Here is a 23240-nt window from a genome sequence, read left to right on the forward strand (position 1 = left end):
CAGCAAGACAATGCCAAGCCACATTCTGCACGTTACAACAGCGTGGCTTCATAGTAAAACAGTGCGGGTGCTCGACTGGCCTGCCTGCAGTCCAGACCTGTCACCCATTGAAAATGTGTGATGCATTATGAAGCACAAAATACGACAACGGAGACCCCGGACTGTTGAACAAGTGAAGTCGTACATCAAGCAAGAACGGGAACGAATTCCACCTATGAAGCTTCAACAATTAGTGTCCTCAGTTCCCATACGCTTATTGAGTGTTGTTAGAAGGAAAGGTGATGTAACACAGTGGTAAACATACCACTGTCCCAGCTTTTTTGAAACGTGTTGCAGGCATCCATTTCAAAATAGGCAAATATTTCCACAAAAACAATAAAGTTTATCAGTTTGAACATTAAATATCTTGTTTTTGTGGTGTATTCAATTGAATGTAGGTTGAAGAGGATTTGAAAATCATTTAATTCTGTTTTTATTTATATTTTACACAATGTGCCAACTTCATTGGAATTGGGGTAGTATGTCTATGGTGAACACAGAGACATTGATTCACACATTTAACCCAGGTTTCTTTTCAGCACTGTAGCCAGGCTGACAAAGAGTCAGAGCTCTACTGAGCCGAGTATTCCTTTAACTTTAACTAGTAATGACTTCATGACTTTCTTTGCTAATAAAATTTTAACTATAAGAGAAAAAATTACTCATAACCATCCCAAAGACATATCTTTATGTTTGGCTGCTTTCAGTAATGCTGATATTTGGTTAGACTCTTTCTCTCAGATTGTTCTGAGTTATTTTCATTAGTTACTTCATCCAAACCATCAACATGTCTATTAGACCACATTCCTACCAGGCTGCTCAAGGAAGCCCTACCATTAATTAATGCTTCGATCTTAAATATGATCAATCTATCTTTATTAGTTGGTTATGTACCACAGGCTTTTAAGGTGGCAGTAATTAAACCATTACTTAAAAAGCCATCACTTGACCCAGCTATCTTAGCTAATTATAGGCCAATCTCCAACCTTCCTTTTCTCTCAAAAATTCTTGAAAGGGTAGTTGTAAAACAGCTAACTGATCATCTGCAGAGGAATGGTCTATTTGAAGAGTTTCAGTCAGGTTTTAGAATTCATTATAGTACAGAAACAGCATTAGTGAAGGTTACAAATGATCTTCTTATGGCCTCAGACAGTGGACTCATCTCTGTGCTCATTCTGTTAGACCTCAGTTCTGCTTTTGATACTGTTGACCATAAAATTTTATTACAGAGATTAGAGCATGCCATAGGTATTAAAGGCACTGCGCTGCGGTGGTTTGAATCATATTTATCTAATAGATTACAATTTGTTCATGTAAATGGGGAGTCTTCTTCACAGACTAAGGTTAATTATGGAGTTCCACAAGGTTCTGTGCTAGGACCAATTTTATTCACTTTATACATGCTTCCCTTAGGCAGTATTATTAGAAAGCTTTGCTTAAATTTTCATTGTTACGCAGATGATACCCAGCTTTATCTATCCATGAAGCCAGAGGACACACACCAATTACTTAAACTGCAGGAACATCTTACAGACATAAAGACATGGATGACCTCTAATTTCCTGCTTTTAAATTCAGATAAAACTGAAGTTATTATACTTGGCCCCACAAATCTTAGAAACATGGTGTCTAACCAGATCCTTACTCTGGATGGCATTACCCTGACCTCTAGTAATACTGTGAGAAATCTTGGAGTCATTTTTGATCAGGATATGTCCTTCAATGCGCAATAGAGCGCTTCGCTCTCAGACTGCAGGCTTACTTGTCGTTCCTAGGGTTGTTAAGAGTAGAATGTGAGGCAGAGCCTTCAGCCTTCAGGCTCCTCTCCTGTGGAACCAGCTCCCAATTTGGATCAGGGAGACAGACACCCTCTCTACTTTTAAGATTAGGCTTAAAACTTTCCTTTTTGCTAAAGCTTATAGTTACGGCTGGATCAAGTGACCCTGAACCATCCCTTAGTTATGCTGCTATAGACTTAGACTGCTGGGGGCTTCCCATGATGCACTGAGTGTTTCTTTCTCTTTTTGCTCTTTACACACCACTCTGCATTTAATCATTAGTGATTGATCTCTGTTCTCTTCCACAGCATGTCTTTTTCCTGATTCTCTCCCCTCAGCCCCAACCAGTCCCAGCAGAGGACTGCCCCTCCCTGAGCCTGGTTCTGCTGGAGGTTTCTTCCTGTTAAAAGGGAGTTTTTCCTTCCCACTGTCGCCAAGTGCTTGCTCACAGGGGGTTGTTTTGACCGTTGTGGTTTTTCTGTAGTTGTTGTATGGCTTTTGCCTTACAATATAAAGCGCCTTGGGGCAACTGTTTGTTGTGATTTGGCGCTATTTAAATAAAATTGATTTGATTTGATTTGTGTCATCTTGAATTGATTTGCCTTATTTGCTGACAAGCACAAGAGGTCTTCAAAATGTTGCTGCTGGAGTACGTACTGAAACAAATTGCATTTCAGCCAACCTTGAATATATTTTTGAAACTCAAAATTCAAAACAGAAATCTAGAAAATGAAAAGCCTTACATTTGACCTATTATCAAGGAAAGGTGCACAGAGGCTACAGGTTACTGAAATTTAAATGACAATCCAGTAACTTCATTAATTATTTTATCTTCTTTATTGAACATGTGTGAATGTGTTTGTGTGTATATATCGGTGTGAGTGATCTACAGCTCTGCAGCTCTGAGCTAATGTTCTTGTGATGTTTTAATTGTGACCTGCAAAGGGACTGCAGATGTAAATTAGCTTTATGTTAACTCTGGTACAATGCATCAAATTGAAACATGTTTTTATTGTACATGGTCCCTTTACAAACAAGAGCAATCAGAGATTTCTGACGTCCACCAATCCAGATCACCTTAAAAATTCAGTGGAGTCTTCCATGCTCTAATATCTATCTGTGGTGCAAATTTGGCGATAATCTGTCAAGGTGTTTATTTGTCATATGCAAATATACAATATATTAAACTAAATAAACTGAATATTCTTAATTAATAATTGGGAATATTCTTAATTCATAATTGGGATTTGGCTGTTCAAGTGGGACTGTTAAAAAGTGTTTTTCACTGCTCAGCTGCAACACTACAGGCTATCTAGCCTCAAGGTCAATTGCCCACTGTTTACCTCCAGAGGAATTTATTCAGACCTTGGTGAGATTATTCGGCTCCATTCTTATCTCAAACCCACAAAGACAATAACTGACTTACACATGGACTGAAGCATTCTCCAGTTTCTCCTTTTACCTCTCTTCCTGCCCCTCCCCCCTGCGGCATGCCCCCGTTCTTCCCAAGCTGGCAGGCAGCACAACTTGACAGTTGCAGCGGCTACCAACACACTCACATCGCCTCAATTGGTAAACAGACTGTTCAAGTTTAGTGCACATAAACAATGTCAAATGTATATGTGTTGTCCTAATTCTGATGTGTGCTATTATTATTATTACGGTAAACAAGTAATAATTGTAGATTAATTGCTGTTTGTATGTGGAATGTGAGTGTGGAAATCTCATTGTTGTAATGACAATGACAATAAAAGGTATCTATCTATCTATCTATCTATCTATCTATCTATCTATCTATCTATCTATCTATCTATCTATCTATCTATCTATCTATCTATCTATCTACGAGGTCTGTTAGAAAAGTATCCGACCTTTTTATTTTTTTTCAAAAACCATATGGATTTGAATCACGTGTGATTGCATCAGCCAAGCTTGAACCTTGGTGCGCATGCGTGAGTTTTTTCACGCCTGTCGGTTGCGTCATTCGCCTGTGAGCAGGCTTTGTGTGAGCAGTTGTCCACCCCTCTCGTCGGATTTTTATTGCGAATAAATGTCTGAACGATTTGGAGCTTTGCTGCATCAATTTTTTCCAGAAACTGTGAGAGACCTCCAGGTGGACACCATTCGGAAAATTCAGATGGCTTTCAGGGACGATTTTATGGGGATTACACAGATTAAGGAGTGCTCCAGCCGGTTTAAAGACCGCCCACAGCTGCTGAGAGCGTGCCACGCTCCGAACGCCAATCGACAGGCTGAATCAACCAGATCATTTCCAACGTGAAGGCTTTGTTGATCCGGGACGTCGTCTGACTTACACAAAAATGGCATGAGATGTGGACATCAGTACTTTTTCGGCACATTCCACTGTTACAGGAGTTTTTTTCATGGAAAGAGAAGCAGAGGATTGCGCCACGGAGCTGTTCATGGCGCGGCACAAAACCTCCTCCGTGTTGGTCTCACAAGACAGCTTTGAGATGGCTTTCAGACGGCTTTCAGTGGTTTTTCAGTCGTGTGACTATCCGAGAAATTGTGGATGAGCTTGGACATGCCAGAACATGTCCTGTGAGGCTTCATCACTGCATTGCTTTGCGCCATGCGGCACCGCCGCGACGCGCAGAATTCCTCCGCACGTCTGTCTCAATGTGCCGAAAAAGTGCTGATGTCCACGTCTTCCGCAATTCCTGTCTAGTCAGACGACGTCCCGGATAAAACACAGCGTCCAGTTTGGAAATGAACGGCACATTCCACTGTTACTGGAGTTTTTGTCATGGAAAGAGGAGCGGAGGAATTTCTGCGTGTCGCGGCGGTGCCGCATGCCGCAAAGCAACGCCGTGATGAAGCCTCACAGGACATGTTCTGGCATGTCCAGGCTCATCCACAATTTCTCGGATACTCACACAACTGAAAAACCACCGAAAGCCGTCTGAAAGCCGTCCTGTGGGACCAACACGGAGGTGGTTTTGTGCCGCGCCATGAACGGCTCCGTGGCGCATCCCTCCGCTTCTCTTTCCATGAAAAAAACTCCTGTAACAGTGGAATGTGCCGAAAAAGTACTGATGTCCACGTCTCCTGCCATTTTTGTGTAAGTCAGACCAGTCCTGTCGCCAGATCTCAGTCTTAAGGGGGGCTTATGAAATCCACCAGGTGGGCACCACCATTAATAGCTTATTTTTGGTTATTTTTACTATTCATGCAGCCCTAATCCCTCACAATAATCATCACATTAACCATGACCAGACCAGCGCTCTCTCTCTCTCTCTCACTCACTCACTCACACACACACAAACAAACGCGCGCGCATGTTTGCACGCACACACACACACACACACACACAAGTACAAATAAGATCACACGCAGCATCTCGAACTAAACAAACAAAAAAACACCACGGCGGGTGCATTTCAAAGCAACCAACAGAGGGGTAGCTACCAATTGCCAACACACACACACTGCCACCACCACCACCAACTGAGTGTGCGCATGACGTAAGATGACAACCAGCATCTCAAACTAAAAAAAAAAACAAAACAAAAAAAAAACACCACGGCGGGTGCATTTCAAAGCAACCAACAGAGAGGTAGCAGTAGCAGTAGTACCAACTGCCATCACACACACACACACACACACACACGCACCAGTGGCGGATGCTGGTCTTTCAAGGAGGGGAAGCTCAATTTCGGCCTACATCATAAAATGTGTCGGTTTATTTATACGTAAATTCTACCCTTCGTTCCTTTTCAAGAAACAGTACATTTTATTTGTTACAGCACTTCCAGTCAGCCAGCTTACTTTGTCATACCAGGACAGCTGAAAAGACCTGTTACTTTTCCCCACCTTTTGCACCAAATTAATCTGAGGAGTTGATCTGCCCTGCTGTTTAACTCTAAGTTTTTCTTCGTTAAGGAAGACTATCAAATGGCTTCGCCAAAATCCGGTCCACAACATTCAAATTGTCTGCCATTATGTGCAGCTTGCTACCTAGCTAGCTCACTAGCTGGGACTGAGACTAGTGTGAAGTTTGTCCGCCTGTGAGTGCTTTGTGACAGTGGAGGAGCTCAGCAGCACCCGCTGCTCGGTAGGGACAGAAACTGCGATATAAGTCAGAAAGAGTGATAGAAGTCAGTCTCCAAACACAAGCAGCTATAAAAAACACACCAGAAATAGAAGCTTGATTTGTCGCTAGTCGTTTTTAACAAAGAAAATGCCGCTAAAAGGATTAGGAAAGTCTCCGGTTCAACTCAGAACAGAATGAAAATTAAAATATGCTCCCACGGATGTTTACACCAAAAGATCGCTGATTCGCTCATTTCGCTGTCAATCAAAAAGGGATTCAGCCTCAGACAGATCATCCAATCATCATGCAGAAGCTGAGCGTCCGGGCCAGCCGAGGCCAGCCCACTGCCCCATAGACCCCCAGACATGCTGAGCGTCCGATGGGCGGGACAAAGCCCAGCATTTATCCAATGACTCGTCTCGTTTCGCTGCACTCTTTGCTTCGCTATTGAACTCTGTGGACGCTCAGCATCCACACTGTTTAAAGCACTGTGAAGCTGCATTGAGTGAGAGGAAAGCCGCGTCGTTACCACTGATAAGAAGCTGATTCTGAACAAAAGTTGAGTGCATTGTAGCGCATATTTAGTCAATGACATGTACAGACAACAGTATATATTTGATCACTTAATTTTTGACATTTTAGGGGAAGCTGAGCTTCCCTTGCAGTCTTAGCAATCGCCTCTGACACACACACACACACACACACAATAAAAATTTGGACCTACTTTGAGTAGAGTGCCAGCGCTGTCCTCTCTTTCGTCCACCCTGTGTCAGTACAGGATCCACGGAGGTAGAAATGGGTCCAGGGTTTTCTTTGCCAACGACATCATGTGTTGGTTTATCTGAAGTTACCAATGTTGGGGTTTTAAACCAGTTACGTATATCCATATTTAGGAAAGCACAAAAACTAGCTGCTGTCTGCCGGCAAAAACTCACACTTCATTTCCCCCCATAAAAGCTGTAACTGATTGTTGCTGGGCAACACTGATGTGATTACATACGTAGACAAACTTTCCAACAAACTCACACGGTTTTAATATATTTGATGTCTTAGTGATTATGCAACACTGGCCGTTTTAACCCAAAGCAAGTACAATAAAATGAAATTAGGATTTTATTTATCTATTTATTTATTTGAGATCTGTGACTGTGATCTGGCTTGGGTGGGCGGGCCCAAGCTTATCAGTGGGCGGGCACTGCCCCCTAGGGCCTGCCCGTAGCGACGGGTGTGAGTCAGACAACGTCCCGGATCAACAAAGCCTTCATGTTGGAAATGATCTGATTGATTCAGCCTGTCGATCGGCGCTCGGAGCACTCTCAGCAGTTGTGGGCGGTCTTTAAACCGGCTGGAGCACTCCTTAATCTATGTAATCCCCATAAAATCATCCCTGAAAGCCAACTGAATTTTCCGAATGGTGTCCACCTGGAGGTCTCTCACAGTTTCTGGAAAAAATTGATGCAGCAAAGCTCCAAATCGTTCAGACATTTATTCGCAATAAAAATCCGACGAGAGGGGTGGACCACTGCTCACACAAAGCCTGCTCACAGGCGAATGACGCAACCGACAGGCGTGAAAAAACTCACGCATGTGCACCAAGGTTCAAGCTTGGCTGATGCAATCACACGTGATTCAAATCCATATGGTTTTTGAAAAAAATAAAAAGGTCGGATACTTTTCTAACAGACCTCGTGGATAGATAGATAGATAGATAGATAGATAGATAGATAGATAGATAGATAGATAGATAGATAGATAGATAGATAGATAGATAGATAGATAGATAGATAGATAGATAGATAGATAGATAGATAGATACCTTTTATTGTCATTGTCATTACAACAGTGAGATTTCCGCACTCACATTCCACATACAAACAGTGTCTTTGTACCTGCGCTGACAAAAACAATAACAACAATAGCAAAAGCACGAAATCATAAACACAAAAGTAAAAGGTGCAATAAAGGTGAACTAATATGTGTATATACTGTGTGTGTGTGTGTCTATATATATATATATATATATATATATATATATATATACATACACATACATAAAATATTATTTACAGATGTACAAATATGCAGATGAGTTGTCAGGGGGGTTATGCAAGATGTAATAGGGGGGTTAAATATGCAAAGAAAAACTGAAAAATGAAATTTCCTATTTCAAGTTCAATAAACGAATGGACTGGGGGAAGAAGCTTTTCCTCATCCTCTCGGTATTGGTTCGCAAGCAACGGAACCGACGACCAGATGGCAACCGAGAGAGGAGGGAATGTCCAGGGTGATGGGGCAGGCTGAGGATCTTCTCTGCCCTCGACCTGCATCTTTTAGAGTAAATGTCATGCAGGTTGGGCAGCGTGATTTTGATAGTCCTCTCCGCACAGTGGACTCTCTTAAGGGTAGAGAAGATAGAGTGGATGGATGTCACTCTGCTGCTTTCTTCTGAAGTCCACAATCAGTTCTTTAGTTTTGCTGACATTCAGCAGGAGGTTATTTTCCCGGCACCAACTCTCCAGGTGGGAGACCTCCTTCCTATAGGCCTCCTCCTTATTGTGGGAGATTAGTCCAATGATGGCTGTATCATCAGCAAACTTAATAATGGTGTTGCTATCTGATGTGGACACACAGTCATATGTGTACAGGGAGAACAGCAGGGGCTCAACATACAACCTTGGGGTGATCCGGTGTTGAGGGTCAGTGGGGATGGGTTGTGGGTGCCCACCCATACCACTGGTTCTCTATTGGTCAGAAAGTTATGGATCCATCTACTGAGGGAGGAGCTCAGACCGAGATTACACAGTTTAACTGTGACTAACGAGCATATCTTAGACTAACGAGCATATCTGATATGATGCAGGTGTTAGTTTTGGGGATGAAAATTTACAGGGTGATTCCATAATTTTTTCCTCAGAATTGAGTGATTCCATATTTTTTTCCTCTGCTTAGTCTAAAAAAAGTAACTGTTACTGACTGCCACAATCTTTTTTTCTTGATTTCTTATAGTGTTTCTTAAAGCCAGAAAGTTGCCATTTGAAATTACTTTAGTTTTGTGTCATGTCTGTGATCTGCTTTTTTTCTACAAAATTAAACTGAATGAACATCCTCCGAGGCCAGTGATTCCATAATTTTTGCCAGGGGTTGTAGTTGTAAACACTGGTGCGAGGTGGTCAGCACAGGCTTTCAGGACACGACCACTGATGCCATCAGGTCCTGCTGCCTTTCCTTCAAAGCCTATATAAAGTGAAATCTTGATCTAGAATCCGGATCCAGATATGGATCACCTCCAAAATTTAATGCAAATTGTGCAGAAAATTTTGCCAAAATTTGTGCAGTAGTTCTGACGTAATTCTGCAAACAGACAGACAGACAAATAAATAAATAAATAAATGCTGATGATTTTATTACGTCCTTGGTGGACGTAACAAATGAATAAAAGAAGGATCATGCATAGAACTTTTTCTGATAAAGGTAAATAAATAATAAATAAATTTGTTATTCACGTCACACATTTAGAAGAATATTCACATTTTCATTTCCACATCGGAAATGAAAATGAAGCATGAGGCTTGGTGCTCATCTCAGTTGTCTATGTCATCTCACACCCGAGCACTATATGTAATGGATAGTGATCATTTTTACCACATAGCTGATTTAATGAAGTGTACTTCACTGCTGCTTAGAACATTGTGACATGAGTCAGCAAGCTGCAAGTTATCGCCTGAAGCATGTTGGGAAGGTGTCGTAGCACGGACCCACAACAGGGGGCGCAAATGAACGGACAATGAGTAAGCCAAAAGGTAACAATTTAATGTTGTACAGTAATTTGCACAGTCAATAAACACCAGGTGACGTGTGGGCAGGCTCGAAGATAGAAGACCCCTGACGAGAGAGAAGCCGCGTCCCAAACGGCTTCCACCACCAACGGCCTGAAGAACACCGGAGCCGCCAAGTCCCGAGTCCCCAGGTGGCCTCTGTCTTCGGCTGTCGACCCTGGTACTGCTGGCAGAAAGCAGAGATATGATGTGTGAGTGTGAGTCCGCACACTCAGTAATTCACAGTCCAAACACAGTTAGGAGGAAGCACCTCCACCTCCAATCACACACACTCGTGCAGCTCCTGGTCAACCACTTATCTGAGTTGGGGTGTGAGGTGAAGCCGTCGCTGTCACACCAAACGCCAGTCCTCCAGATAAGAAAACACTCCAGGAAAACGGCTGCAATAGAAGTTCAGGTTAAACACACACAGTGTCAGGCAGCAGAGAAATTACCTTGTTACTGGTAGTCGATTTCTCGGCGAGGAGGTGGAGTTGCAGTCCGACTTTTATGATGGTGATGATGAACAAGTGACAGCTGGTGCAGGGGATGAATGACAGCTGTCACTTCTTCTAGGTCTGGCGCCCTCTCGTGCTTGGAGCCCGCACTCCAAGCAGGGCGCCCTCTGGTGGTGGTGGGCCAGCAGTACCTCCTCTTCAGCGGCCCACACAACAAAGCAGGTCTCATGGAAATGAAGCAATTTGTCACAATGGACTGAGTAAATAGGTTAGACTTAATTATTATTTTAATGTACCTTTTGCCTGCTTGATCATTTAAGATAGATGATTTTGCAATGTCCCAGTTAAAGTGACATTGGAACAAATCTGTGAAAATATTGGTCATATTGTGACCTGCTTGAGGTTCAACTGTAGATTGTTGTCTACAATACTTTTTGGCATAACACAATATCCATGAAAGTTAAAATATAAACATAAAAAAACATAATAGCATATATATGTTAAAATGTAAACATAAAAATATGTGAAGGTTTTTGGTGAAATGCCAGTGTTACAGCAGTAGGCCAGACTTTAAATTAATTAACTGACCACTAGGCCTAGCCAGCCTGTAACCTGAAGTCTCTCCGTACGTGCAGCGTTTAACATGAGATTGACCTGTTACTGACCTAAATGAGTGGGTCCTACCTACAGTGAGGCAAATAAGTATTTCATACAGTCAATTTTGCAAGATTTCCCACCTACAAAGAATGGAGAGGTCTGTCATTTTTAGAGAGAGACAGAATCTAAAAATAAATAAATAAATCAGAAAATCACGTATGATTTTTTAAAAAATAATTAATTAGCATTTTATTGCATGAAATAAGTATTTGATACAATAGAAAAACTGACCTTAATACAAGTGAAGTGCCGTACAGTGGCACGAAGCTCGATCTATTGTCGACGAAGGTACAAACTCGAAATGGCACAAAATTTCAGCCCCAGTGGAGAAAAAGCCACAAACTGGACAACATTGTCATAAAAAAACGTAAAAAGCCACAAACTGACTGTAGACGAACATAGACATTATAAAGAGGAGTAGACGCCATATTGGTTGCTGACACGCAAGAAATGTGGCCGCCATCTTGGAGCGGTCATTGACTACATTTACATGCAGCCAATAACCCTTTCATAACCGGAATATTAGCAATAACCCAGTTGCGCACGGCCATGTAAACACCCGCAAAAACCCAAATATGCTCATATTCCCATTTTTAAAAACCTGAATATGGCCGCCGGGTTTCTCCTTTTCTAACCCGAATATCAGGTCATATAAACACGCATCGAGATATCCCCATAGAAAGGAACATTATTTTGTGTTCTGCGTGTGTCCTATCCGCAAGGAATCTTGGTCTTTTGAGTACGGCAACTACTTGTATGTGGCACGTGCAACCCACCGGACACCACAGAAGCAGAGATAAATAAGTATGTTGAAATCCAGATGCGGCAGTACAGCACCACACTATTGGAGCGAGGAGGAAACCGAATACTTCATTAGTATCGTGAAAGACATGAATATAATGACTTTTATTGATGGTAGAAAGAGGAAAAAGAAACGGAAATGATGCATATTTGCGTCATGACGTTCTCCGTGTGTCTGGATGTTGTCCATGAGTCTCTGTTTAGATGGGGATATTCCAAATGATAGCAGTGACCATGTATACAGGAGTAACTCTGTCTGCTTAAGCATGTAAACGGGTTATTCCTAATGATTCAGAAACCGGAATATTGACCTTAACCCGAATATTAACGGCATGTAAACGTAGTCAATGTAATGATTCTATCACTAGGCACAATGAAGGTTTGATTTCATAATTATAATCTTATTTTCTTTTTACATGTTTCTAGCACAATATGTGTGAAATACCAAGTGTTCCAATACTTTTGGAGGACACTGTATCCTAAGCTTACAATGAGTGCAAAATGAGGGTGGTATTATAACTGTTTTGTTTAAGAATGTTTAATTTTCACTGTTGCTGTACTTTGAGTGAAATCATAGTCATAACGTATATCATCTTGATATGACAATATTGCCATATGATAATTTAGCCATATTGTAGGTAAAAAAAGAAAAAAGCTTAAAAAAGCGGGGAGTCTGGGGTGAGAGGAGCCCCCCAGAAGCTGAAAGGTTTTAGCCATGCTCATGCTCCATCAAAGCATTTCCGAAAACAAAAAAGTCTGGAGGACCTAAATGACATGGTGAGATGCTGATGAGCTTTGCTCGTCATGTCCGCGACACATATTCATATTATTTCTTACAGAAAACTTTGTTTGCAATTACTGAGGTCAGACATTTCCTGTGGTTCTTTACCAACTTTGCACACACTGCAGCAGGGATTTTGGTTCACTCTTCCATATTAGGCATGTGGAGATTAAGCAATAGGAATCGGTATCTAGATACAAACGTGCTCGATGCAAGTGCACTGATTCATTTAGTGTACATCAATTCAACTGAAGGGTGAAATTGTGTTCCATCGCTCGCTGTCTGCTTGCATCAGTTTTTTCCGAGGCACATTGAATGCACCACGGACGGAAGCCAGGAAGCACATTTCTACCACAACAAATGTGATGACATCAATATCCTTTTTGCTTAACAATTACCTTATCGGTCCTTCAGTTCAGGACACGAGAGCAGCCTTTGTTTTTGAGGGTGTTTATCAGGAAAATGATCATTTCTCTACATTGATTGCAGACTGCAGCGGGTCTGCTTGAAGCTTGAAGGTTGAAGCAATGAAGCTGTGCTTCAACCCACTGTTCGGTGGATTTCAGAAGCGGCAAGTGTGTAGTTTCTTCATTAACCCCTCTCAAAGCCATTTAAAGATGTCAATCCTGAGTCAACTTTGTGTGGATTAAAGTCACAAACCGGGACTCTTGTTGCCATTCCACACCGGAGTTTTACACGATGGTTCTCTGGCATGAGCACCAGCCGGTGCGTAAACTGAAGCTGTCCATCAGTTAAAGGAAATAATAATAATAATATCCTTGGGTATGTGGGACTAAGTGCACACCTCCAAAGAGCTGCGAAGATTTCGGTCAGAATTAATAACTTCAGAGCGAATCACAGTTTTAAATCAAATACAAACAATAAACTACAACCAACCAAAACCGTTTTTTCCCCAAAATGAGATGTCCTCGGTTTCTTATGAATTACATCCTGAGGTGCAGCGCAGCCAGCTGAAGAGCTCAGCTTAGAGTCTGTGGAGTTACATTTGTGTCATTAATATCTGAAAGGAAATGCTTTTGACAAAAACTACAGATTTTGTTTATTTCTCTTTCTGTCCAGAGATCAAGGATCCATCATATACATCAAGGATCCAGTGATCATGTACAGATTTTATTGATTTTTATTTCTGTCCACAGATCAAGGATCCAGTGACCAAATTCATATTTATTTACTGTAAGACTCAATAAAATGTTGTTGACATAGAAAACCTGTAAAGCCTACTTTTAGTCAGTAGTGGGCACAGATAACCAAAACGTTAGCTTTGATAACAGATAATCAGCTAACTGAAAAGTTATCTTTCATAAAGCTAAACCAATAAACCACCCAAACAATTATCGGAAGCTACAACTAACCAATAACTTCCAGTATTGTCTCAGGTACACTTGCAACTACTGACAAGGTGATTTTGAGTTTTAACACCACAATCGCTTCTGGTAGCAACAAAGGCGACCACAGACCCAAACAATGAGTCAGCACTCCTGTCTTTGAGTGCCCTGCCCACTCCTGGAAGCTCCTGTTTACTACATGGCTTCCAGCAGTGAAGCAGTTGAGAGAAGCAGCGAAGCTCAACTCACTACTAACACAATATGTGTCTATAATGTCTATAATTTCAAGTACTGTCGCCGTGAGGTGGAGGTCTTGGAAAATAAAGCAGTGCTGACTTATGGTTTTGATTATAAATAAAATTAATACCGATAGAATAACTCCATTAATGTCAATTCTGTCATTTGTACAAAGTTAAAATATAACATGCATCTTTTTAATTTTAAATAATGCACTAATTCTGAAGTTTTATAACAAACACAGACAGATGCCAAAAGGATTATGGGTAAAATGTGCCTCCGCTAACACTGATTGGTTGACTCATTCATTCTATGTAAAAACCAACACGTTAATGTGAGGTGTGTGTTGGTGTTTACCTCTAAATGTGCTTTTGTAAAATATGCCATTTTTTATTTGTAAAAAAAAAGACATTTGCAAAACATTAAACAACACATTAAAACATTAAACAAGTTGTAATTAGACAACCGTCTGATATAAGCGGTGTCAAAATAAATAGCACACTGCCATCTACTGGTGTCCAGATGCTCACTACTTAGGGTGAATACTGCCATGAACACTACTGGCCAGTAGATGGCAGTAGAGACCGTGAAAACTTGCCAAAACAAAATTCCAGATAATCCCTGTCTGCTATGTTTAAGATGTGTGGAATTTAATAAACGCAAACTGAATTTCAGACATCTTATATATATTACTCTGGAACAAAGACGACAGACAGTGTTTGACATAAGCAGGATTCTAAAGAGCAAACAGGAATCGATTGCAATGATTCCATTTGAAAATAATGGAGAAGCAACCTGGGCTTCTTCTGGCATTTTTATATAAAACAAACACAATAACAACGTCTATAAACCCAGAGAATATATTCATGAGAGTTTTAGGCACAATATACAAAGAGTTTAATGCTGTTGTCCATGTGGAGCCTGATCAGAGCATCTCAAATGCATTTCTTCTGTCGTGAATGTACTGAGATTACCCATAATGCACTTTGTGGAGACAGCACATCCACACTAAAACCTTTAAAATTAGTGCATTACTTTAAAACTAAAACATATATATCTGATATTTTCACTTTATAAAACTTCAGATGAGATGTTAATTTAAATAACTTAATTTTAACCTAAGTTAAAACTTTATGCCTCTGGATGACTTGGGTGATATTGCCAGCGTATCAGTATGGGGTGAAAAGAAATGAGCTTTTTTATTTTTTGTGACCAGTTCTTCTTTGCCTGCAGAGGATAGAGTGGTTTCTTCTGGAATCAGCTCTTCTCTGTTTGCAGAGAATAGAACTGCACATCTACTACAAAACATTTAACAGGTACTTAACTGATTTTAGACTTAATAAATGTTTGTAACTGTTAGGCTTTGTTTACTACTAGTGATGGGTATTGATAAGATTTTATTGATATCAATGCCATTATCGATTCTGCTTATCGATCCAATTCCTTATCGATGAACCTTATCGATACCTCTTGTGAATTTTGAACTAAAAGTAGGCTTTACAGGTTTTCTGTGTATTTCATTGAGTCTTAAAGTAAATAAATATGAAATTGGTCACTGTATCCTTGATCTCTGGACATAAATAAAAATAAACAAAATGGTGTTTCGCTTTGAAGTTATTAATACCGACTGGACTCTATTGTTCTATTTTGACTCGGCAGAGAGCCGCGCAGCGTTTGGAGCTGTGTGAACAGAACGGAGGACGATTCTCGTTTCTTTCTCGCAACAAGACAGGAGTCCCAGTTAGTAACTTTAATCCGCACAAAAGTGACTCACGATTGACATATTTAGGGATGAAAGTAGTGAAAAACAAAAAAAGCTGAAACCCAAAATTACCCCCCAACACCACCCGCACGAAAATATTTGAATTCTAGAAGCTCTGAAATGCAATCTGGGACTATTCCAGATGATAAACTGCAGTGAGTGCAGCATCCATTTTGGTGAGAAAAAAAAAAAAAACTTTCCTTATTCAAATTAATTCCAGTAAACCCCTGGCAATAATTATGGAATCACCGGCCTCAGAGGATGTTCATTCAGTTGTTTAATTTTGTAGAAAAAAAAGCAGATCACAGACATGACACAAAACTAAAGTCATTTCAAATGGCAACTTTCTGGCTTTAAGAAACACTATAAGAAATCAGGAAAAATAACTGTGGCAGTCAGTAACGGTTACATTTTTAGACCAAGCAGAGGGAAAAAAATATGGACGCACTCAATTCTGAGGAATAAATTATGGAATCACCCTGTAAATTTTCATCCCCAAAACAAACACCTGCATCAAATCAGATCTGCTCGTTAGTCTGCATCTAAAAAGGAATGATCACACCTTGGAGAGCTGCTGCACCAAGTGGACTGACATGAATCATGGCTCCAACACGAGAGATGTCAAGTGAAACAAAGGAGAGGATTATCAAACTCTTAAAAGAGGGTAAATCATCACGCAATGTTGCAAAAGATGTTGGTTGTTCACAGTCAGCTGTGTCTAAACTCTGGACCAAATACAAACAACATGGGAAGGTTGTTAAAGGCAAACATACTGGTAGGCCAAGGAAGACATCAAAGCGTCAAGACAGAAAACTTAAAGCAATATGTCTCAAAAATCGAAAATGCACAACAAAACAAATGAGGAACGAATGGGAGGAAACTGGAGTCAACGTCTGTGACCGAACTGTAAGAAACCGCCTAAAGGAAATGGGATTTACATACAGAAAAGCTAAACGAAAGCCATCATTAAAACCTAAACAGAAAAAAACAAGGTTACAATGGGCTAAGGAAAAGCAATTGTGGACTGTGGATGACTGGATGAAAGTCATATTCAGTGATGAATCTCGAATCTGCATTGGGCAAGGTGATGATGCTGGAACTTTTGTTTGGTGCCATTCCAATGAGATTTATAAAGATGACTGCCTGAAGAGAACATGTAAATTTCCACAGTCATTGATGATATGGGGCTGCATGTCAGGTAAAGGCACTGGGGAGATGGCTGTCATTACATCATCAATAAATGCACAAGTTTACGTTGATATTTTGGACACTTTTCTTATCCCATCAATTGAAAGGATGTTTGGGGATGATGAAATCATTTTTCAAGATGATAATGCATCTTGCCATAGAGCAAAAACTGTGAAAACATTCCTTGCAAAAAGACACATAGGGTCAATGTCATGGCCTGCAAATAGTCCAGATCTTAATCCAATTGAAAATCTTTGGTGGAAGTTGAAGAAAATGGTCCATGACAAGGCGCCAACCTGCAAAGCTGATCTGGCAACAGCAATAAGAGAAAGTTGGAGCCAGATTAATGAAGAGTACTGTTTGTCACTCATTAAGTCCATGCCTCAGAGACTGCAAGCTGTTATAAAAGCCAGAGGTGGTGCAACAAAATACTAGTGATGTGTTGGAGCGTTCTTTTGTTTTTCATGATTCCATAATTTTTTTCCTCAGAATTGAGTGATTCCATATTTTTTCCCTCTGCTTGGTCTAAAAAAGTAACTGTAACTGACTGCCACAATTTTTTTTCCTTATTTCTTATAGTGTTTCTTAAAGCCAGAAAGTTGCCATTTGAAATGACTTTAGTTTTGTGTCATGTCTGTGATCTGCTTTTTTTCTACAAAATCAAACAACTGAATGAACATCCTCCGAGGCCGGTGATTCCATAATTTTTGCCAGGGCTTGTATTCTGCTCTTATGAGGATGCAGCAGTTTTGTAGCTTGGCAGATAGTTCTAGAGGAAATCACTGAAGAAATTAACACATTGAAAATATGGTTTGGCCGAAACAAACTATCATTAAACTTAGATAAGACCGGGATGAAATGGAGGTGTAAGAGGTGTTCACAGGAAACACTTATTTATTTTTGTATGTATGTATGTATTTATTTATTTATGTATGTTCATTGTTAGTTGGTTTTACAGTAGTGTTCAGAATAATAGTAGTGCCATGTGACTAAAAAGATTAATCCAGGTTTTGAGTATATTTCTTATTGTTACATGGGAAACAAGGTACCAGTAGATTCAGTAGATTCTCACAAATCCAACAAGACCAAGCATTCATGATATGCACACTCTTAAGGCTATGAAATTGGGCTATTAGAAAAAAAAAAAAAAGTAGAAAAGGGGGTGTTCACAATAACAGTAGTGTGGCATTCAGTCAGTGAGTTTGTCAATTTTGTGGAACAAACAGGTGTGAATCAGGTGTCCCCTATGTAAGGATGAAGCCAGCACCTGTTGAACATGCTTTTCTCTTTGAAATCCTGAGGAAAATGGGATGTTCAAGACATTGTTCAGAAGAACAGCGTAGTTTGATTAAAAAGTTGATTGGAGAGGGGAAAACTTATACGCAGGTGCAAAAAATTATAGGCTGTTCATCTACAATGATGTCCAATGCTTTAAAATGGACAAAAAAATCCAGAGACACGTGGAAGAAAACAGAAAACAACCATCAAAATGGATAGAAGAATAACCAGAATGGCAAAGGCTCACCCATTGATCAGCTCCAGGATGATCAAACACAGTCTGGAGTTACCTGTAAGTGCTGTGACAGTTGGAAGACACCTGTGTGAAGCTAATTTATTTGCAAGCATCCCCCGCAAAGTCCCTCTGTTAAATAAAAGACGTGCAGAAGAGGTTACAATTTGCCAAAGAACACATCAGCTAGCCTAAAGAGAAATGGAGGAATATTTTGTGGACTGATGAGAGTAAAATTGTTCTTTTTGGGTCCAAGGGCAACAGATAGTTTGTGAGATGACCCCCAAACTCTGAATTCAAGCCACAGTTCACAGTGAAGACTGTGAAGCATGGTGGTGCAAGCATCATGGTATGGGCATGTTTCTCCTACTATGGTGTCGGGCCTATATATCTCATACCAGGTTTCATGGATCAGTTTGGATATGTCAAAATACTTGAAGAGGTCATGTTGCCTTATGCTGAGAAGGACATGCCCTTGAAATGGGTGTTTCAACAAGATAATGATCCCAAGCACACTAGTAAATGAGCAAAATCTTGGTTCCAAACCAACAAAATTAATGTTTTGGAGTAGCCTGCACAATCCCCGGACCTAAATCCAATTGAGAACTTGTGGGGTGACATCAAAAAAGCTGTTTCTGAAGCAAAACCAAGAAATGTGAATGAATTCTGGAATGTTGTTAAAGAATCTTGGAGTGGAATAACAGCTGAAAGGCGCCACAAGTTGGCTGACTCCAACTGTGGTTATACAACTAAATACTAGTTTAGTGATTGACAGGACTGCTGAAAAAGCAGTTTGAACATAACAGTTTTGAGTTTGTAGCATCAACAGCAGATGCTACTGTTATTGTGAACACCCCCTTTTCTACTTTTTTTTACTAATAGCCCAATTTCATAGCCTTAAAAGTGTGCATATCATGGATGTTTGGTCTTGTTGGATTTGTGAGAATCTACTGAATCTACTAGTACCTTGTTTCCCATGTAACAATAAGAAATATACTCAAAACCTGGATAAATCTTTTTAGTCACTTAGTGCTACTATTATTCTGAACACTACTGTATATTTTCTGTTTTCTGTGTTTCTATTCAGGTTCTTTTTGTCTCTTTCTCTAAAATTATTTGATCGATAAGCAGAATTGATAATAGCATCAATATCGATAAAATCTTATCAATACCCATCCCTAATCGTATCACACCAAATCGCATTGTATCGCATTGTGAGCAATTGAATCGCCATCACATGCATATCAAATTGCATCGAATCGGGAACAGGGGTGAATCATATTGTATTGTCAGTATTGTCAAGTATTGCTATATGTATCGTATCGCTGGTAGTGTATCGAGGTGCGTATCAAATCGTCAGTGATTAAATTCACATGTCTAGTCCATACAGATCTTCTCCAGATCTTTCAGGATTTGGGTTTCAGCTCCCTCCAAAGATTTTCAATCGAGTTCAGGTCTGGAACCTGGGTAGGCCACTCTAGGACCTTGAAATGCTTCTTATGGATCCGCTCCTTAGTTGCCCTGGTTGTGTGTTTGGGGTCATTGTCATGCTGGACCCAGCCACGACCCATCTTCAATGCTCTTACTGAGGGAAGGAAGTTGTTTGCCAAAATCTCACAATACATGACCCCATCCATCCTCTATCCTCCATCAATGTGGTGCAGTCATCCTGTCCCCTGTGCAGAAAAACAATGACAAAAATTATGTTTCCACCCCCATGCTTCACAGTTGGGTCAGTGTTCTTGGGGTTGTTCTCATCCTCCAAACATGGTGAGTGGGCTTGATACCAAACAGCTCTATTTTGGTCTCATCTAAACACATGACCTTCTCCCATGCCTCCTCTGGATCATTCAGATGGTCATTGGTAAACTTCAAATGGGTCTGGACATGTGCTAGCATGAGCAGGGATCCTTGCATGCCCTGCAGGATTTTAAACCATGATGGCTGTGCGACTTTGTGACTGTATTCCTAGAACTCTTCAGGTCATTGACCAGGTCCTCCCCCGTGTAATTCTGGGCTTTCTCAGAATCATCTTTACCCCATGAGGTGAAATCTTGCATGGAGCCCCAGACTGAAGAAAACTGACAGTCATCTTGTGTTTCTTCCATTTTCTAACAATTACACAAACAGTTGTTGTCTTCTCACCAAGCTGCTTGCCTATTGTCCTGTAGCCCATCCCAGCCTTGTGTAGGTCTACAATTTTGTCCCTGGTGTCCTTAGACAGTTCTTTGGTCTTGGCCATGGTGGACAGGTTAGAGTGTGATTGATTGTGTACACAGGTGTCCTTTATACATGTAACAAGTTGAAACAGGTGCCATTAATGCAAGTAAAGAGTGCAGAATAGAAGGACTTCTTAAAGAAAAAATAACAGGTCTGTGAGAGACAAAATTCTTACTGGTTGGTAGGTGATCAAATACTTATTTCATGCAATAAAATGCATATGGATTATTTAAAAAAAATACATGTGATTTACTGAATTTTGTTTTAGATTCTGTTTCTCACAGTTGAAGTGTACCTACGATAAAAATTACAGACCTCTCCATTCTTTGTAAGTGAGAAAACTTGAAAAATTGACAGTGGATCAAGTACTTATTTGCCTCAATGTATGTGTTAGTGGGGAAAGTGTATGTCTGTGTCGGAGTCACATCCAGTTCCTCATGTTGTCATTGTGACCACCTCTCAGAATCAGAATCAAATTTATTGCCAAATAAGTTGTCATATACAAGGAATTTGATCTGGTGTCCTTGGTGCAGAAACAACAATAAAAGAAAATACTTCTGTTGGACGTAACTGGTGCAGAAACAATAATAAAAAGAAAAGGAAAAAGAAAAAAAAATACTTCTGTAAGAAGTAAAGGAGTCAAATAGACAAAGGGGCAAAGCTAAGTTTCCTGTCAAATAGATATGGTGGAATGGGGCTGTGCAGGCATGCAGATGAACAGTACAGGGATGATCAGCTGTACTTTGTGGGAGTGGAGGGGGGGAGGGTAAATGGGGGTCTCTGGCATTATTTATAAGTCTAGCTGCAGATAGAAATAAGCTGTTTTTGTGTCTTGAGGTTTTAGTCCTGATGGACCTCAGCCATCTGCTAGAGGGAATGGTAACAAAAAGGGCCCTGGAGGTGTACAGGTCCACAAGGGATGGCAGATTGCAGTCGATAACCTGATATGTCTGCTCCTGTCCTTAGCAGTGGCAGCAACGTACCAGACGGTGATGGAGGAGATGATGGACTCAATGCCAGTGTAGAAGTTCACCATGATTGTTTTTGGCTAGCTTAACTTTCTTAGCTGCCACAGAAAGTACATCCAACCACTCTCCTCAGCAGCTCCTTTATCCTGGCAGCCAGCCCAGGCTTGAGTTAAACAGTTCAGTTTTTTTTAAAGAGGGTGTAAAACACATACAACAAAATCCACTGTGGTGTACATAAAACTCAGTCTCTTCCCCACACAGTATTGCAGTGGCAGCCTCAGAATGTCACGTTCTGCCGTCTCTCCACAACAAACCACCTTCCAGCACCTTCATCACCTTCTTCACACAGGTGGACTAATATGCACTGATGACTCAGACCACCATACCCCCACCAGGGGTTTCATCAGCACTGACCTGACATTAATTATGTCATTCAAAGCGCATATTAAACAAATATGTAGGACTGCTTTTTTGCATTTACGCAATATCTCTAAAATCTGAAAGGTCTTGTCTCAGAGTGATGCTGAAAAACTAATTCATGCATTTATTTCCTCTAGGCTGGACTATTGTAATTCATTATTATCAGGTTGTCCTAAAAGTTCCCTAAAAAGCCTTCAGTTAATTCAAAATGCTGCAGCTAGAGTACTGACGGGGACTAGAAGGAGAGAGCATATCTCACCCATATTGGCCTCTCTTCATTGGCTTCCTGTTAATTCTAGAATAGAATTTAAAATTCTTCTTCTTACTTATAAGGTTTTGAATAATCAGGTCCCATCTTATCTTAGGGACCTCGTAGTACCATATCACCCCAATAGAGCGCTTCGCTCTCAGACTGCAGGCTTACTTGCCTGCAGTCTGAGACTCTGACTTATTGGCGACTCTGTTTTGAGAAATGTGAAGTTAGCGACACCAGCAACCATTGTCAATTGTCTTCCGGGGGCCAGAGCAGGCGACATCGAAGGACATTTGAAATTGCTGGCTAAGGCTAAGCGTAAATTTGGTAAGATTGTAATTCACGTCGGCAGTAATGACACTCGGTTACGCCAATCGGAGGTCACTAAAATTAACATTAAATCGGTGTGTAACTTTGCAAAAACAATGTCGGACTCTGTTGTTTTCTCTGGGCCCCTCCCCAATCAGACCGGGAGTGACATGTTTAGCCGCATGTTCTCCTTGAATTGCTGGCTGTCTGAGTGGTGTCCAAAAAATGAGGTGGGCTTCATTGATAATTGGCAAAGCTTCTGGGGAAAACCTGGTCTTGTTAGGAGAGACGGCATCCATCCCACTTTAGAGGGAGCAGCTCTCATTTCTAGAAATCTGGCCAATTTTTTTGGATCCTCCAAACTGTGACTGTCTAGCGTTGGGACCAGGAGGCAGAGTTGTGGTCTTATACACCTCTCTGCAGCTTCTCTCCCCCTGCCATCCCCTTATTACCCCATCCCCGTAGAGACGGTGCCTGCTCCCAGACCACCAATAACTAGCAAAAATCTATTTAAGCATAAAAATTCAAAAAGAAAAAATAATATAGCACCTTCAATTGCACCACAGACTAAAACAGTTAAATGTGGTCTATTAAACATTAGGTCTCTTTCTTCTAAGTCCCTGTTGGTAAATGATATAATAATT

Source organism: Thalassophryne amazonica, chromosome 11 (genome assembly GCF_902500255.1).
Source record: "Thalassophryne amazonica chromosome 11, fThaAma1.1, whole genome shotgun sequence".
Lineage (NCBI taxonomy): Eukaryota > Metazoa > Chordata > Actinopteri > Batrachoidiformes > Batrachoididae > Thalassophryne > Thalassophryne amazonica.